This window comes from Rhinolophus hipposideros (genome assembly GCF_964194185.1).
Source record: "Rhinolophus hipposideros genome assembly, chromosome: 15".
Lineage (NCBI taxonomy): Eukaryota > Metazoa > Chordata > Mammalia > Chiroptera > Rhinolophidae > Rhinolophus > Rhinolophus hipposideros.
The window spans coordinates 10,190,708-10,210,398 of NC_138061.1; the positions used below are offsets into that span (position 1 = coordinate 10,190,708).

Here is a 19,691-nt window from a genome sequence, read left to right on the forward strand (position 1 = left end):
AGACTCCAAAGCCAACAACCCCTCAGCCCTCCTCTGAGGTGATTTGCCTCTTTTGCCTCAACAGACTGCAGCCCTGTTGGGTGTGTCTCCTGCTGTCCTTTAATCTCTCCACTTCCCCCAGCTCCCTGGGAAGGTTCAAGGTGATAGAGTTACCTCCCGGGAGGTTGGATGCATTGTCAGGTCCCCTGATGTCCACTACTGTGACATTTGCTAATGAATAGCTCGCTTCCTGGAGCCAAAGAGCATTTATCTTCCAGCCACAGGAAAACACACCACCTATCCCTCTGACAGCCCCAGAAGGAATCCTGACTGTCTGGATATGCTCAGGGTGTACCCATGGACTTGGGTTGAACCGGCCACACCTTATCTCTCAGCCAGAGGTAAAATCTAGGGCCATCTCTCTGCGTAGTGGTCGGGCCCAGCTGGAGGACAGTGGTCGCAGTTGCTGGGAGGCGGAGTCCAGGGTCCTGGCCAGGAAGGCATGGTGACTGCACGGTGGGTTGCTCTGAGGTTGACGGTATGTGAGCCCTGGATCTGCTGGGGGGGGTCCAAGACTATCACACCACCTCCCCTTCCCTAGCTGCTGCTTCAGGCCCCCGTGGTTGAACACAAGTGTCACCTTCAGAAGAGACCTCACCACACAGCAGCGTCATGGGCTGGGAAGGGCCCTGAGTGAGATGGAGCTGGGGGGGTGAGGGGGGGAAAAGGGGGGTTCTGACCCACCAGCACCTTGTGAGCTGTTTCCTTCCTCCGGACCTCAGACTCCTCACCGTTAATAAAAGGGTACATGGAGTAATGTTACTGCTACATATCATGCTTTACAAGGTCACAGAACAGTATGACTTCCTCCCTTTTGTTAAAGGAAAATTTGGAAGGTGTAATTGCTTTTATATATTTTGTGTAAAAAAACATAGAAATATGTAAAAGTAAGTAAAAGTATAGAAGAATATACATAAAATCGCTAACAGTGGTCATCTCCAGGTGCTGGGTTTCTGGGTGACTTTTTTGCAGTTATATCCTTATTTTTTAAAAATGCAAAAAATTCAAACCCAGGATGTTAGATTCCAAGTACTGTTCTCCTGGCTTGTCCATGCTGTTTCTTCTGCTATTAAAGCCTAACAGTGCCTGTTTTCTCTTGTCCCTGGGGACTGTAGCCAGCTCACCCCAGGGACCACGTCCACCTGCCAGAAAGCTCTTGGAAACTGTATTTGCCCCTTCTGCCTCCTTCCTCCCGGTGGGTTCCCCGCGTTGCACACCCGAGTGTGCTTTCAGCTGGGATTTGGTGGTGCCAAACTCCATTTTCAAAACAGCCAAGTGGAAGTGTGGATCCCGTACATTTTTTCCCTTCTCACCATGGCACACATTGCCCCCACCCCTAGGTTCATGCACCCTGATAGTCCTGAAGAGGTGACAATTGGAGTAGGGTGAGGCAGGTGCGTGGAGCTCTGTGGCGTCTCCTTTCCTTTCTGTCCTCACTCAGCCTGCTATGACAGGACACCATAGACCGAGTGGCTTATAAACAGCAGAAATTTATTTCTTCAAGTTCTGGAGGCTGGAAGTCCAAGATCAGAGTACTGGTTAATTTGGTATTTTGATGGGGGCCTGCTTCCTGGTTCACAGATGACTGTCTTCTCCCTGTGTCCTCACATGGCCTCTTTTATAAGGGGCACTAATCCTATTCACGGGGGCTCCACCCTCATGACCTAACCACCCCCCCTAATCCTACCCCTAAATACCATCACATTAGGGATTAGGTTTCAACATACGAATTTGTGGGGGACACAAACATTCAATTTACAGCATTCTCTTTCGCAGCCATTCTCTGGGGTCACTCTCGCCCCACACCCTTTCCCTCTGCTCTCCTCAGTCTTCCTAGGAAATCATGCTCTGCCATCAACTCCAGCTTGTGTGCGCTGCCTCAGCGAAGCCTTTGGCAGTTGACTGGAGAGGTGAGTTTCATCTGCCCAGTGTGCTTTCCCACACTCCTTCTTTGGGTTTCTCTGGAGAACTCTCTTAAGCCCTGTGGACCTGGTAGGGCTGTCAATCATAGCTCTTCCCCTGCCGCAGGGGTGGGCATATGACACGGGCTGACCAATCAGAGGATCTAACTCCCACGGCCACAGAGATTAGTTCAGGGACGGGCATGTGACTCAAACAGGACCAGTCAGACTCTTCCCTGAGATGGATGTGAGAATACCGCAAAAGGGAAGTACTCTTTTTCATCGTCACTGCTCACTTGGGATGCCAGTGGCCATCTTGCCTACATAGGAAGAGCACCTCCATGCAGAAGAAAACCACATACAGGCAGAGCCCAAATGACATCATCGCACAGCTTCTGTATCCAGCTGTCCCTGAAGCAGATTCTCCTGGACTTCCCAGTTAGGTGAGCCAGTCAATCTCCTTTTTGTTTGAGCTGGTTTGATATGGGGTTCTGTTCCTTGCATCCGAGGGAGAACTGACCAGAACAACTTCCATGGCCTCCACCAGTGCCCCCACCATGCTCGGAACTCATATTTTTCCTTCTGTGCTACGTTGTCGCCACTTGCTACTGTCCTCAGCCCACAGCTCTGAGACCATAGGTCATTACATTTAGTGAAGGGTGATGGAGCGAATGGGGGAGGGATGGGTGCATATGGGCACCCTGAGACCCTTTCTGCAGCTGCTAATACTTCTATGCAAGGATAAGCAGGGTCTAACTTACCTCGCAAGGAGACTTTAAGAAAACAAACAACATCTGGCCCCACTGGCCAACATTCCTACTTCAGGAATGAGGCTGGGTTTGGGCAGTGCCTCGATGACCTGGTTCTGACCTGAGAGAACAGAAAGAACTATCTGGAGGAATGGAGAGCCCAAAGCCATAGTTCTGGAACTTGCGAGGGACAGAGCTGACATCAGAGTGTGTGTGTGTTTGCCCCTTAGATAGCAGCCAGGAGCTGGCCAGGAGGTCAGAGGCAGGTCCCTGTGTGATACGGGGGCCTTGGTCGGGGACAGAGGTCTATTGGGATGGATGGAAAAGTGACTTCCTGCCAGGAATATTGACCATGTACATCTTTAGCTCCTGGTGAAAAAGTTCAGATTTAATTCCTGAGTTGCAACCTTGGGGCATAGGCACTGTTTTCAGTGTGGCTACAGGAATAAAAGTGATGGATTTTTAAAAAAAATGGAATCAGATGATCAACATACTTCCTGGTCTGCAACTTGTACAAAGCTTGGCAGACAGTTGAAGAAATGTTTTCCTATAATAAATTAGAAAGTGTTTTCTTTGTTCCTTCAGGTAATCTTTCATAATAAATTCGACTGTGGTGTGGTGGAGCAGGATTCTTTTAAATAATTCTTCCCTGAAATATAACATCTGCTGGTCTCATATGGCCAGAAAGGACCCCTGATAAGTCTGAAGTTGATGAAGATAAAATATTAATTTTATCATTTGCCCATATTTTGTTTTGATTCGTGGAAGTCACCCTCTCCTCCTTACACTAGCACTTATTAATACCGTGATTGTGACAGGTATTCGGTCAGTGCATGGATGGTGACCTTAGCAGAAGCGTGGGAAGGCACATCCATACTTAGAGATTCCATTCCACTGAGAAGAAAGCGCCCTCCCTTTATGATAGAAGTGATCCAATGTAATCAGTTTGCCACTGGACCACTGGCTGGTCCCCTTGGGAAATGGTGACATATCTGTAGTCAGATGAGCCTTGAGGAGGGGAAGTCCATGTTGCTGAGCTCATGTGTGACCTCCATTCATCAAAGTGCCATGGCCACTTTGTTTGGTGTAGGTTCAGAGCCAGTGTCCAGTAATTCCTAAAAAGTCAAGTTATTTCTTCTCAGTGGACAGGAACCCGGGAACCTGGTGGAAGGCTGTGCTGGGACAGCAGAGCTCCTTCTCCAGGGGACTGTGGCAGGTTGTATTTCCAGCCTTGGCTGTATTGTTGGTAGCCCAGCTCACATGTTCTTGTGATGCCACTTTGAGACTCCTCCCCTGAGCGGTAGGGTCTCTGATCTCTCCCCATGAATAAGGGCTGTCTTAGTTCTAAAACGCAGCATGGCTGTGATGGTTACTGTTTCGTGCCAGTGTGACTGAGCTAAGGAACGACGCGATAGCTGGTAAAACATTATTTCTGGGTGTGTCTGTGATGGTGTCTCCAGGAGAGACTGGCATTTGAATTGGTGGACTGAGTAAAGCAGATGGCCCTGCCCTGTGAGGATGGGTCTCATCCAGTCCACAGAGGGCCTGAAGAGAACGAAAAGGCAGAGGAAGGGCTAACTCACTCTCTTTGAGCTGAGACATCCATCTTCTCCTGCCCTCAGACATCAGCACTCCTGGTCCTTGGGCTTTCGGACTCATGTCAGGTCTTATGCCATCAGCTCCCCTGCTCCCAACGCCACCCAGCCCTGATTCTCAGGCCTTAATTACACCACTGGCTTGCCTGGTTCCCCAGCTTGTAGATGAAGATTGTGGGACTTCTTGGGCACCATGACTGTGTGAGACAGTTCCTATAATAAATCTCATATCTATCCATGTATATCTAATTGGTTCTGTTTCTCTGGAGAACTTCGACTAATATAATTGCAGTAGTGATGGGGCTTGGCATTTGAGGCTAGGCTATAAAAAACGATCCAGTTTCCATCTGATACATGAGTGTCCATTACTCTCTCTCTCTCTTTCTCTCTCAACATGTACCTTGGGAATCCTGAGCCAACATATAAAAAGTCTGGTTACCCTGAGGCTGCCATCCCGGGAAGAGGCCACATAAAGACGGAGAGAGGTGGTTGAGGACCCCCCCTCCCCCGGCTGTTCCAACACCAGCTGTTTGAGTTCTTTAACCACCGGACACCTGAATGAGCCTTCAGATGATTCTAGGCCCAATCTTTGCATTGCCCAGCTGACACCAAGTAAGATAGAGATGAGTTATTCCCAATGAGTTCTGCCCCAAATGCAGCTTTCGGAGCAGAATACATGTTTTAAGCCGTAGTTCTGGGGTGGTTTGGTATACAGCATTGCCTCCAGGGGCTCTGAGCGTCTGAACTGGCCTCTGCGAAGGGTAGAGGGCCTTTGACTACTGTGCTCAAACAAACCTTTGCTCACCAGACCTAGTACTTTCCTGTTTATGCAAATGAAGTCAGTAGCACGATGTCCATCTCTTTCAGTTCTAAGGACACCATGATCATGAGCCAGGACCAAGGACCTCTTCTTGTCAGGCCAGGAGTACTTGGTTCTGTCGCTTATCCCAGAAACCACGCCAGCCTTGTCTCTGGTGATTGAATACCATCGCTTGGCTTCCACTTCCTAGGAGTTCATCTTCCCTGTTTAATTTTGGGAACCCAGTGTGATGCAGCCATCATTCCTGGTCTACAGAGAATAACCTTCAGGGATGCCGTGCACCGGCCACCACAGTAGGATCACGAGTATGAAGTGTCTTGCCCTGCACAGGCGCTGTGTTGGAGCTGGTGTCCTTGGATAAAGACGAATGACAGCTGGACCTTACACAGTGGGATGGTGGCTGGGTCTGGTTCAGGTGAGCATGTCCCCTCCAGGACTCAGTGAGGAAAGGCATCCAAGGACTGTCAGTGACCTCGTCAGTGTTCACCTATCATGGAAACAGGCAGTGGAGGGAGGCCAAGCCGAACCACTGTGAGCTGCTGAGGACAAATGCCAGGGGCAGGAGCCGTACGGGTACCACAGAGGGAAGGGCTGAAGGCACCTGAGATCACCCGGCGGGGTCCACAGAGAGGGTACTTCCGCCAGAGCAGCTGGGCTGCAAATCGGGGGTGGGGAGGCCAATGGTGGGCCCCTCCTCCACCTCCTTCACCATGTGCAGTGTATGTGGCTGCATTATTTGGGTGCCCCTTTGGAGATGCCACCTCTTATTCGTCAGTTACCTTCATCCTGCACCCGGCGTCCGGGCTCACAGAGCCCGGGAGTCACAGGGCTGCACACGGAATGTGGCGAGGTCCGGGAGTGGTCAGAGCAGAAGAGCTGGCCAGTGGGGCTCAGGGCTAATGTGACCGAGAGACCACACCAGAACCCCTTCTCCCAGGTATAGAGGAGCAGGCGGTCCCAAGTGGTCCAGTACTGTGGCTCTCCATCAGGGCAATTTTGCCCCATGGGGGACATTTGGCAATGGTGGGGGTCATTTTTAGTTGTCACAACTGGCTAGGATGCTTCTTGTGTCTAGTGGATAGATAGAGGCCAGGAGTGCTGCTAAATATCCCCAATGAACAGATCAGCCCTCACAACAAAGATTGATCTGGCCTAAAATGTCATTAGTGACACGGTGAGAGACCCTGCTCCAGGGTAAGCACTGAGGTGAAGAGCCTTGGTGTGTGGGCACCTCCAAAGGATAAAGCAGAAAACTGTGTGACGCAATGACCAGACTGAATGAGGCTCCTTCTGGAACTGCCAGCTGGGGCCCACTTCTGCTCACTCCCTACCAGGCCTTAGCACTGTGAGGGATTTGGAAAACAATAAGGAAGAACGGAAGGGATGGGGACCCCCTCAATTGATTAAGTTTCTACCATCCAGTAAAAAAAGGGGCATGCAACAGAAATGAAGTTCAATACAAAAGCAGTTCCGATGTATATCTGAGAACCAGGTCTTTTGTAGCAGTTAACCCTGGCCGAACACTGTGTGAACCATCCCATTTCATCTGTGGGTAGTTGGATTGTTATCCCCTTCTTATTTTAGGGGAAGCCATGGCTCGGAGGAGGGAAACAACATGCCCAAGGTCTCAGCTGGTGATTGGTGCCGGGATTTGAACCCAGGTCTGCCTGAGCGCAGGTGCAGTGCCCCCCCTGCAGGTGTTTCTATTCATGGATGGGTTTGTGAAGGGCCCGTCTCTGAGCCCGAGTTTTCCCAGGCTGATTCCTGGGCCAGGTGGGCAGGCCTACAACAGCAGCTCACTGACGCTAGCCTGAGCGCTCGCTGGGGTGGGAACACCAGAATCACTGCTGTTTCCTCAACTCATCCTTTGCCAAGGCCTTTTTTCTGAGCATGGCTCCTATTTCCTCCAAGGAGACGTACGAATGCTGCAGTGTCATCACCAGGAGTTGGTGCCTTCCCTTGTCCTGCACCGGGCACCCCAGGGGTGGGGCTCTATATGGGGGAAGCAGCCCCAGATCCACTCTCTGGCCTGGGCTTTTCCCTCCCAAGGCTCTGGGCCTTTCCTCTGCCCCTTCAAGGCACTAACTGGGCACCGTGGTATAGTCCTGAAAAGAGGAGGGAGCGTCAGCTGCAGAGGAGACAAGACGCTCCAAAGGTCCCTGGGGAGGCCTTCTTGGCCACATGTCCTCAAAGTTACATAGTGACGATGGCTGAGTTTCTGCTCTCCTCAACCCTGGTCAGCTATCTGTCTGCTCTTCAGCCTTTATCCGGGGCCCCCAATCAGCTGAACCATGCCCTGTTGATGTTTCTCTTCCAGAGTACAATAAACTTTACTCTTAGGTTCTGCCTCTGAGGCCTGCAAATTAAACTGACAAATGACAGATTAAACTGACAAATGATGGGAGAAAAGGCATACAGATGTTATTTGATGTCAATATTTTAATATTTCTGTGCATGGAGGTCTTCATAGAAAAGAAGTGAAGGGAGCATTTGAGAGCTTGCTCCCCAGCATACGTTTGGTCAGACAATTAAGTTCACAAACTTTCCACTGTGTACTTACATGGTGGAAAGTTCACAAATTTAATTGTCTGACCCCAGTGTGTCATCAGGTTGGCTCAAATAAACTCTTATTTAAAACAAAAACAAAAAGGAGAGAGAGAGAGAGATAGACGTGAAGACCCAAAAGTCAGACCTGGGGATTTATATACCATTTAACTTCATTTAGAACCATTTGGGTTTCTAGGGGTGATAAATTGTGGGAAGGGCAATATATGGGGGAAACTAATGAAGTAAGGGTTATTTTAGAAAGGTTTGCCTAGACCCATCTCCGTGCTGACTTTCCGTCTGCAGTGATAATAAGGGTTGTTTTCCTTGTATGGGAGTGGGGAGGGGGGACACTGTCACAAAGGGAAATTTATGTCCTGCTTTTAGGCCAACGGGGGAGAGCGCTGTGTTTGCTGTTCAACTGCCTTCAGCTCAAAGTCACATGCTAAAATAGGCCAAAGGGGCATATTTTGGGGTGGCATATTCTGGTCCACTTCACTACCCCCGCCTCACCCCAGGTCCACATATTTGCCCACACTTACTTCTGTCAACGATGAACTAATGCTCCCAAAGAGCGTCCTGGCAGCTGGAATCAAATTGCCCTGGAGAAGGTGACAGTGCAGTGAGGGAACAGGAGCGGCCTCCTGGGCACCGGGCTTAGGAGCTGGGCTTTGCTGTTCACGTGCTGAGAGGCCTCAGGCGGAGTTTTCCTTTTGCTGAAGCTCAGTTGCCTTATCCGTAAGACAGGGTAGGTGGTCCCCAGCAGGCTGGTGTGAGGATACAGTGAGACTGCAGATGAAGGCATTCTGTAAACCATGCAGTCTTGTAGGGGGCGCAGTGACTCCTCAGCCTTTCCTCCTAGTGCTGCCCTCTCCAGGAAATTCTGGTCCTCTGTCACCCCACTGGCAGACAAGCTGGGATGGGGACAGCAGTGAAACGAAGGGGCCTGATTGACTCCAGGCAGAGCTGCTGGCCTGGGGGCCTGGACGCACTGTCTGAAGGGCGCCCCCTGGTGTCCATCACCCCAGATCACTGGGCCTTGTGTGGGAAGGACGCGGTGACGGGCTCCTCCTCTCCTGAGTTTATACCCTTCTCTTTTCCAGATGGAGTTTCACCCTGCAATGTAAAATAGGACTTCCTGTGCTGAGCCAGTTCTGATGGACCACCCTCCCGCTTTCCTTATGTACCAGGATCTAATATGCACAGAAGCAAATGGTAAATGACAGCGGTGGTTCCTTCTCAAGCCCCTGGAGCATATACTTTCTGCGTCCTGTTTACAGAATCTTTGCCTACCCCAAGGTCATGAAAGTAATCTTCCAATTACTTTCTAGAAGCTTTTGTTTTACTTTCCATGGTCTCCACTTAAAAAACACACAAAACCCTAAAATGTTTTTCCCCCCTTCTTCCATCTCCTTCGTTACAGTCCCTGCTCCTGCTTTCCACCAAAATGTCAAGGAGTTCCCATTTCCTCAGGTGAATAGGGAGGAGACAGGAAAGGAACTTTATTTGGTGTTTGTTTTGCATGAATAGCATGAAGCCCAGCTTTAGCAAACCAACCTTATCAGAAGGAGATCTGGCAGAAATGCTATTGTTCTCCTGCTGCCCTTTCCCTTCTCTGCTCTCCGTTTTTCTAGGGCTGCTGCACCCCAGGCCAAGTGAATCAGAATCTTTGGGGATGGGACCAGGCCTGGGTGTTGTGGCATTTCTTTTGCGGTGTCCCAGCTGATTGTAATAGACAGCCAGGGCTGAGAACCAATGCATCAGGGTAATTATCATTAGGACCAGAAATCCCAGAGGCCATAGACACTGTAGAGGAAACAGCAGTAGCTACAGTGACATCACTGGGATGTCTGTCTCCTTCCTTTTGCCGTGGTCCTTCACCGTGGCTCCTATTTGAAGCCCTAACCTCAGAGTCCTAAGATGGCTGCAGCAGCTCCAGGATTCACATTCCTTTAGCTTCAAGTCCTCTGGAAAGATTGTTGTGGATGAAAAAGGGGTGCTGTAATAAATCTAACTGCAAGTAACCTCACAGGGTGATCTGATCATAATTCCTAACTGGGCAGGTCATGGGGGGGAGTCATGCCCCCAGCCTGTAACTTCTTTTGTGAGAGGTTTTTAAGCCAGCCCTGTGGGTTGTTCTCATGCATCTATTTAACACGCCTTTGAAATGTTAGAAGTAATCCTTTCTTCCAGACCCCTGGAAGGTGTAACCACCCACAAGAGCGTACATAGTTTAGTTAATTGTCCTGTAATCCAGTCTCCACCTTGCTTTCTCCCACCTTAATGTAATCTTCCTTCCATCCCCTCCTTAATTCCAAATGCTTTAAAAAACTGCCAGCTCTTGCTCTCCGTTCTGTTTTTCTACAAGTGTCTTCTGGTTTCTACTTCCATATTCCAATGTGTATGGTGCTCTTTCTTGATTTTTCAGTTTTCGACACTGATGACGTCCTACTCTGGAAGATGGGGATTTCTCCCCTGCCCTGGTCTGACAGGCCCCAATTCTCCAAACCTGTGAATATGGTACCTTATGTGGCCAGAGACTTTGCAGATGTGATTCACATTAAGAACCTTAAAATGGGGAGATTATCCTGGAATATTTGGGTGGGCTCACTCTAGTCCCCTGAGTCCTTAAAAGTGACCAGCGGTACAGTGGGTCAGAGATGTGACAAACGAAGAGGCAGGAGAGAGTTGCAGCCTCTGTTGCTGGATTTGAAGATGAAGAAAGGGGGCCTGACCTTTCTGACATTTCCTTGGGAATCTACAAGAACCTCCCCTTTCCCCCTCCCCCAGTAAGACCATTTAAGTGTGTGTTAAACAACTACAGAATACTAAATAAAAAGTTTGGCCAAAACCAACAAAAAAAAAAAAAAAAAAAAAAAAAAAAAGAAAGGGGGCCTGAGTCAAGGAGTGTGCAGCCTCCAGAAGTAGGAACAGGCCTCTGCTGACAGCAAGGAAACAGAGACTGCAGCCCTACCCTCTGCCCACTGCCTGAATGAGCAAGGCAATGGAGTCTCTCCTAGAGCTTCCAGAAGGAATACAGCCCTGCTGACACCTTGATTTTCGCCCAGGGAGACCCTTTCCGCCCAGAATGGCAGGAAAGTAAGGCTGTATTGTTTTAAGCCGCTATGTTGGTGGTAATTTGTTACAGCAGCCACAGAAAACTACACCTTCCACCCTGAGACACACACTTGCCCTACCCTTTCTCCATTTGATATATTTATAACTTTATATGAGGCTTCAATGTTTACATTAATGTTAAATATTGTTCCCAGCTAATCCATATAGTGTACCATGATTATGTGTTTTTCTTATACAATTTTTTGTTATTGTTTTCCTTGGAATTAATAATTGTCTTTTTTGTTTGCTTAATTTTCTGTATGCTTATGAATTCAGCCTTAGCTATTTGGTCACAGTCTATCCATCACATGCTTAGTTGCAAAAAACAGAACGCCCTCCAGCTAGAAGATGAATTCATTATAGGATGTTGACTAGCTCCAGTATCCCCAGGCGGGAGGGGGGTCTGGCCTGGGGACATCACAGCCGGAGACAGTGCTCAGACCACCTGGCTGGATGTCAGGGAGGTCAGTTTTTCACTGCTGCTGTCTTTGAAGGTTAAATGCCTCTCCCTTTATTTCCTGAAAAGCAGGTGTTTCTCATCGACACCTGCTTCTTTACATTGTTTTCTTTCTCCAGAAATGAAATCTCATGTGGATTCACTGATTGGTGGGGCCAAGGTCACATGTTCACACCCTAGCTGCAAGGGAGACTGGGAGTACTGGAAAGTCACCTGGATTAGTTGCTCTCTAGATGTGCTGCACCGCAGCCATCCTCAGATCTCCCTTCCACATCTTTCTGGATTTTTTTCTTTGCTCTTCTCCTGTGATGGACGCCTTGCTCCTGGGTTCCATGTCTTCCTCTTTCACGTTTTGGTATCCTCGGTGTCGTGCGGGAGACCCTGCTCGCTGCGCCATTTGTCCTGCGGGGCAGCCTGCGGGGTCTCTGGTCCCGCTCCCCACATAAGAACACAGGATACCGTGAGGCTAAAAAGGAACACCCACGGAGCCATAGGTAGGGGAGTCACCCCACTATGGTCTCACTGGAGGCTGGGTTTACACGACGTGCGACCTGCTGTCTGCTTTTCTGCCAACTGACCGACTCCCTTCGCTAGCTGCAATCCGCCATGCTAACTGCAATCCGCACTTGCTAGCTGAGCCACCATCTTCTTGCTAGCCCCATTTTTTTTGCTGCTAGCGTAGCCACAGCAGGTATATTAGTCCAATGGTTCACTGGTTACAGCTGACGGCCAACTAGCCACAGCTGATGGCCATTTACTACCTGAGCCAGCACCTTTCTATGTGAGGCCGAGAGCGTGGAAACTGCTTTCTGGGGCTCTGTCCCCACACTCGGTAACGTTCTGAAAAAGGGTACACAAGAGAGCATTTTTGATTCTTGCAAGTCTGAAAATGTCTATGCTGGTCTTCCAGTTAATTGACAGTTTAGCTATTACAAATAACAGGGTTTTAGATTTAAAATACTTTTCTTCAGAATTTTTAGTTCCACTGTCTTCTAGCATCGAATGGAGAGAAACTCAATATCTTCATAATTCTTGATACTTTGTATGTAGATATTTTTCCCTCTTCACTGTGGAAACTTGTAGAATCATCTCTCTGAAAAATTTTTTTTTTGCACTGAAGTTGCTCTTTTTTACTCCTTCCATTATGAAATATCTTTTTTTTAAATTAAAGTTTATTGGGGTGACAATTCTTGGTAAAGTTACATAGATTTCAGGTGTACAATTCTGTAATACATCATCTGTATCTCACATTATGTGGTCACCACCCAGAGTCAGTTCTCCTTCCATCACCATAATACTTGATCCCGATCTCTCAGAAATGTAATCATCACATGCTTTCATGGAGGTTTTTGTTTTCATCCATTATGTTGGTACTTGGTAAGCTTTTCAACCTAGAAACTCAGGTCCTTCATCTTGAATTATTTCTTTCGATTATTTCTCCCCTCTGTTTCCTTTCTCTTCCTGGGATGCCTATTATTTTGATGTTGGACTTCTTAAAGTCTGAGTGTTTCCTTTTTAAAATAGTATCTTGTTCTGATTTCATGGATTTAATATTTTTTCCTATTTTTTTGATCATCTAAGATCTGAGAAATTAATGATTTCCCCCTTTCTCTCAAAGATTTTTCTCTTCCTGTATAGTCTGTTTCCTCAAACTTGTTTGTATATACTTGATTATTTTGGTCTGTCTTTCATGTTAGAAGTTTTCCTCAGGTATCTGGTGACTCTTGCCTGTCTAGTCATATTTAAAAATAGATACTAAAATGTTGATTTCAACTTCAGACTTCCTTTTTCAGTGTTTTTCATTTCAGTGATGTTTTAACTTTTGCTGCACATTAGAATCACCCTGGGAGCTCTTATAACTACGATGCCTGACCCCTCCCTGATTAATTAAATCAGAATCCCTGAAGGGTGGGGCTCTGGGCTTGGTATGTTTGCAAAGCTCCCCAGGTAATTCTAATTGCAGGTAAAGTTGAGAGCCCTGCTGTAGGATGATTTAGTTCAGCTGTCTCGAGAAACTAATAACAACAGCAACATGAGTAGAATCTGTAAACTTGTAATCATGCATGTCAAACACAGTATACTATTTCCCCCATCTAAAACACAAATGGGGGGAAATAAAGCAGGAAATTGTGTTTTCTCTGACAGAAGTCAATTCCAAATTACGTATTCCTGAAAGAAAAGCAGGGAAAACATTTTTATCTACCATTTGTCCTTTGAGGACGCAAAACAAGTATGTTGGCACCCAGAACTCCTCTGATTTGGGCAGATGCCCAAATGAAGAATTTTCTGATCTGCTTTTTTGCCAGCATTCTGAGATCTGAGTGGAGGAAGAAGACTACATGTATCCAATATGTAAGCTTTGATTTAATTTCGTTTTCAACACAGGTCCTCCCTCCCCATGGCTCCTCCCCAATGTAGAGATTCTGTTTTCCTTCCTCCAGAAAATCAGTTTCTAGACTTTTGCTAGGGCAGAAGGGGTGTTTTGCCAACTATGAGGAGGGGGGATGTAATCAGGTCTAACTGCTCCTTAGGTAGATTCTCAGCCAACCATCAAGTTTTCAAGCCCACGTTCACCCCCACTGCCAGGGTACCTGGCCCTGCCCGTGCCTGGTGTGGGATTCTTTAGTGTAAATCAGGTTGAGTCTCTGCTTTCTCCACTCGGCTTTCTGGGTTCTGCTTCATCACTTACAATTTATCCATCTGCTTTCCATCTTCCAAAATTTAGTTCCTGCTGTGTCTCATCCCTTTTGTTCTTGTGGGTTTATTCCTTTAAAGAATCGCTTACTATGGTTTTAATGGGAGGAACCAGGTGAATGTATTCAATCCGTCATTTTTCACCATCACCTTAGTAAGAATTTCTGGTATCACTTTGTGTGGACACGTGAGTTATTTTAACTTTATGGGATGACTCGTTAACCATTTTAAAGTAAACTGTTCAGGTGAAATATATTTTCCATGAGGCACAGATTTCATTGTGAACAAAATGGTCTTTTGGAACCTTCCAGGGTGATGGAACTGTGTGAGAGGAACAGCTCTGTGTTGGACAAACTTTTTCTTAAGAGACAACTTGGTTCCCATTTTGCACAGAAATGTGATGGAATGTATCACAGATGCTGCTACGTGGTGAGTTTGTGGATTTATGCCATACTTCTTGCTTCGTGTGGGTTTCCATTCACAGTTGCTGCTGGAATGTGCTCTATGGACTTTCTTTCCCTGGGAGCTAAAGTTGTACATTTGATTTTGTTTGAACATAAATGCCAGGATTTGTAAGGTTGAACTCTTGAGCTGTGGATTGAGAAACGTATTTGACCGAAATAAAAGAAGTCAAAGCTTCTGGGTATTGGATTTCCTGGGAGATGTCTTCAAATAGGCGTCCACGCGGTTTTACTTTTTTAAATTAAAAAAAAAAAATTGTCAATTACAGTTGACATCACGTGGTTCTATTTTTGACCAAGTAGTTCAGACAGGACTTGGAGGTGAGTCGAGGGGTTAGGGGTCCATGGGAGAAGCTGTTGTCTGTGTAGCTCTTGTCTGCTAGTCGGGGAGGGGCAGGCACAGCTGTGGCCAAGTTGAGAACCAGGTTAGTCGAGTGAGACCCCAGACAGCAGGTGGGGAAGGAAGCATCCAGAAACCCGGACTCTTGGCTACAGGCAGGTTGCCAACTCCGGTGAACTTTTGACGACCCATTTCAATGTTTTATCCTCCCTAAGGTGGAGGCAGCTCTGGGGGAGCAGAAAGAGGCCATATTACAAGGCAGGAACGCAGACCTTGCTAGTTTAGAGAGCCTCCCGCCCACTACCTCTCTACAGGGGTTGGCAGACTTTTTCTGTACTGGGCCAGACAGCAAACATCGTAGGCCTCGGGGACTGCAGGGTCTTTGTTGCGTATTCTTTTTCTGTTTTTCACAACCCTCTACAAGTGTGAAAGAGTTCTGAGCTTGCTGGTATACAAAACGAGGCTGAGGTGGGATTTGGCCTGCGGGCCATACATTGCCAACCCCTGCATTACAGCACTCTGTTTATTTCCCTCATAAAACCTCCCACAATCTAAACTATTTCATACTTTGTTTCCTCTACTAGTACGTGAAGGCCGCGAGGGCCAAGGCCGTGGCTGTTATTCTCCAGGGCCAAGGCCGTGGCTGTTATTCTCCGCTCTGTCCTTAAGGCCTAGTACAGTGCCTGGCACAGAAGGGGCATCTAGTATTGGCCAGATGATCAAGTGGGTTATTAGTTCCAGTTTCATCTTTGGTGACTCATCTGCCAAACAAGGGACGTACACTGGGGCAGGGCCTCTGAGGGCCCTTCCAGAGCTCAAGTTCTGAGATTCTAATGTACTGAGGAGTGTGGGACTTGGATTCATAGGATAGCTGTGTGTGGATTCACCAGACACCCAAGCAGTGTAGTGGCAAAGCACACAGGCCCTATAAGCTGAGGGCTGGCTCTGGCCTGCGTCCCTCCATGGCAGCAGGCCTGCCCTGCTTATGCTCAAAGAGGGATGTTTCTATAAAACCCGGTCAGATCCTATCAGTAGTTTGGTGGTCCAGCCTTTGTCCAAGCAGGCTTGATAGTCAAATTATTCAACGACTGATACAAACACAGGCACTGACCAATCAGGACAGAAACTGGCTGGAAACCACTGGAGCTGCCAAGGGGACGCCTGCAGCTGTTCTCTCCACCGCTTCAGCCTTGCGCTGGCGATTCTTCACCTGGGCCTGAGCCTGCCTTCTTTGATCGTGCTGTTTCTTCCACCTGGAGTGTCTTTCCGCAAACTTATTTTCTTTTGCCTAGCAAACTCCTCTGCATCCTTGAAGAACCAATCAGCTATCAGCTTCTCTGTCCCCCAGGCACACTTAATTGCTCCCTTATCTGCACTCCCACAGCACTGAACTCTTCTCCTTCACACTTCTAGGGTATGATTGTCACTGACTTGGGTTTGTCTGCCCTCTGGACTGGTTCCTAAAAGCCTCAATAAATGTTAACAGAATGAAAGAGATTTAAATCAGAAGACTAAGACTCCCATGGCAGATTTCAGGGACTGTGGGTCTGGGATCACTTTGACATTTCCTCTGCTGGGTTTTGACACTTGGCTTCATCACAGTTACAAGTGGGTATTTTTTTGTGGGTCTTGCATGTCGAGAGAATTGGATGGCAGCCCCGAGCAGCTGGTCCTTCAAGAACTGGTATGTGTACTAGTGTTTGCCTCGGCTTCCACAGCCACCTACGGGACGAAGGCCATTTGGAGGAGGTAAAGCTTCGAGCCTGAGAGAGGAGCCATGAGCCTCACACCAGGGGTCCCCTTGCCTCTCTGGGCCCTGAGATTCCTCTGAACAGATCACTGGATTCCCTCTGAGGTCCATTTCAGAGGTATAAAGTGTCAGTGATTCCATGAACGAAGTGTTGGGTTATCAAATCGGATCCTTTATCTGCTGCTCAAATACTACCCATTCTTTAAATGCCTCTTCTTCTGGGAAGTCTTCCTGGATTTAAGTCAGAATACTTCTGTGGGGTCTCCAAGCTCTGTGGCACATTGGACACATGGCACTGCTGTAAATCTAGACTGATGGCTGTCTGTACAGAGCCCTCACTGAGTGCCAGGTGCCAAGCATGCACCTGACGCTTTCTGCTGCTCAGCTATCCCAGCACTCTGGTGCCCATTTCACAGTGGGCCCCAGAGAGGCTAAGTGTGCTCTTTAACCTGTTTCCCTGGACAGTTCCTCCACACTGGTGACTTCCTGCCTTTATTCATGAGCGTGTTGTCTGGCTCGGAGAGGGTGCTGGCCCATTTGCGTGGCTAGTCTGATGTGCCAGGGAGTCGACAGCCTGGAGAATTCCTCAAATTCCCAAGCAATAGGGGGAAGGAGATGGTAGATAAGTGCCCAGCTTCCACACCCTCCAGGGGACAACCCCAGGCGGCTCTGCCCAGTGTCCCAGACACTCACAGTGGTCGGTGCTTATTAATGCACCTTTTGTTGGTTTCCTCGCTCCCTGGCACACCTCTCTACTTCCAGGAGCCAGTGCTTCCTGGGGTCATGTCCCAGATAAACGACCTGCACCCCATCCGTGCATCATGGTCTAATTTGGGGGAATCCCCACCTACTAAGTGGTAAAGCAGGATTTGACCAGGTCAGGCTGCCTCTGAACACGCTCCCTATATTCGTGGCGGTGGGTCTGTGGAAGCTTGTAGGGTTGAGGTGAGAAGCCTAGCTGGGGTCTAGGTCCTATTTGTTTATGACTCCGGCGCCTGATTTCAGTGTGTCCTGGATAACCTTTCAGTACATGTTTGTTGAGTGGATGTGCTTTCTTCCAGGAAGCAAGAGCTTGAGGAGAGCCCTGCCTCTTGGCTCAGCGCAGGCTGTTGGCCGAAGGGGGCGAGAAGAGGTGGGCAGTGGGGAGGAGCGTCCTTGGATGCCACCCCTTGGCCTTGCCCTGGTCACTCACGCTTGGTTTCTCTTTCCAGGCTCACGCCAGCTCCACTTGTCTTTTTGACCACTGTTCCATGAACTTGGCAGGGAAAAGGGGGTCTTTTGCTGAAGGTGTGACCAGCTCAACCAGACAGCTGCTTAGTAGGCACCGCATGGATATGAATGGTATGTTCGTCTGGTCCCTGCTCTGAGGTCTGAAACTGGCTTGGCAAACCGGACTAGCATCCAGATAACAATGGCATTTATGGCAGCTCAAGGAAGGAGGCTGGAGTCGTCCAGAAAAATTTCTGGATAAGGTCCGAAGATCATTAGGTCCTGGCAGGGAATAGAGGGGACACCCAAGTGGGGTCCCTGAAGAGAGAGAGCTCAGGGACTGCTCACAAAGGGGAGGGTGGGGTTGAAAGAAGCCTCCCTGGAATGGGGTGCTTACCAGACCGGAAAAGTCAAGGGCAGGGAGGGGTGTCAGAACCAGACAGGGAGTAGACCATTGGGTCTAGAGCTGTTGGCCAGAGGGTGATGAACTTGGCTCTGCTCGTCGGTGCCTGATTTAATTCCCGCATCGCCTTCTTCCCCCACCCCCCGCCAACCTCTTGCTGGGGTCTTCCAATGGGGGAGCCCAACCGGAAGCTGAGCCATAGGGCAGGGTGGGGAGGCCAAGGAAGACATCCAACCTTGGGGCGTCTGTGGATCCCAGCCTACACCGTCACACTGCTCCTGTTTAATCAGAGAATGTGCCAGTCCCAGAACTCGGTGTGTGGCTTTCTTTCCAGCTGGATGCCCCCCTTTTTCTAGACCTAAAGCATCAGAGCAGCCCTGCATTTGGAGTAATTGCTCCTTCTGCTCCTTTGCTCGCACTTCTCTGACCTTGAAAGAGCCGTTTTCCGGGACCGTTGTTAATGGACCTTCACGAGATGACATAAAATATCTCAGATGCTCGGAGAAAAGAAAGGAGAAACTGCCTGGAGCGAGTCTTCAGGTTCTCCAATGTCGTCTTATGACATGGCCAAGATGATGGATACCCATGGTGCCAAATCCCCACTGGTTTGGCCCCTCTGATGCTGGACGTAATGCTGCGTTTGAAAACCCTTTACTGTTTGTGCAAAGCGCACCTTCTTCCGTTGAGGAACATAATGACCAATAGCTGACCCTCAGTTTTCCAGCCTTCCAGGAATGACTGAACACAGTGCTGAGAGCCAGGGCTCCTCAGCCTAGCGAGTGGGGAGGGCCCGCCGGTGGACACATTTGGAATGTTCCGTGAGTTTTCTGAGACCCGAAAGATTCCTTTAACTAGGAAACTGGCGTTCTGGGTTCTCAGTGATGTTCGTTCTTTCCCTCCAACCCCCACACATAGACCACCTCGGAGCGGAGCTGGTTGCCTGTCCAGACGCCTGATATTCATGGACCTAGCTGGAGCTCCTTCTTCCCTCCGGGCTGGAAGGTGGAAACGAATCCTTATGCAGGACAAGCTTCTGGAACCTGACCTGGGAATGGGTGACAGCTTAGCTGACAGCCCTGGTAGGTGTCTAACTGTTGTGTGGCAGCTGCAGGAGGCTTCTTTGGGATGGGGGTGGCCCACTGGGGGCCGTCCAGCAGGGTCGTGAGATGGCCCTGAGCCAGGCCTGCAGAGGGTACGAGTACAGGATCTCAGACTCGTGGGGTCCGAGATCCGTGCTTAGGCAAACCCTCATTCAGAAAGGCACGCTGTGAAGGGGGGACCCTCCTGCAAGGGCTGCAGCCTTCCCAAGCAGATCCCTGACTTTGGTCTGGATGTCAGGAGACCTAGGCTCTCATCCTGGCTCTCGCCTGTGACTTCCTGTGGGACCCCAGACAAGTGTCCTTTCTTCTCCTTGAGGTTTCTCATCAGCAAAGCCATGCGTCGAGGCGTGATGTGAGGTCCCTTCTGGCTCTGACAGCCCAGCTGTGGGGTCCCTTTGCTCATGTCCCAGCCCCAGACAACTCACCAAAGCTCAGCGCCTGAGGCCTCGTCCCCCGTGACCTCCTGCAGTGTAGTCAGACGAGCTCCCCTCTCACCTGAGGAGACACGATGA

General features: G+C 48.9%; 1 long non-coding RNA gene across 1 annotated transcript in view; it reads left to right on the plus strand.

Moving 5' to 3' along the window:
* LOC308508336 overlaps positions 1–19,691 on the plus strand; it is a 135,474-nt gene that overhangs the window by 8,458 nt on the left and 107,325 nt on the right. The window contains exons 6-11 of the long non-coding RNA XR_013995013.1: positions 258–380; positions 1,868–1,949; positions 2,269–4,896; positions 5,152–5,519; positions 8,752–8,863; positions 17,679–19,158. This is a non-coding gene — a long non-coding RNA (uncharacterized lncRNA). The remainder of the gene's footprint in view (positions 1–257; positions 381–1,867; positions 1,950–2,268; positions 4,897–5,151; positions 5,520–8,751; positions 8,864–17,678; positions 19,159–19,691) is intronic.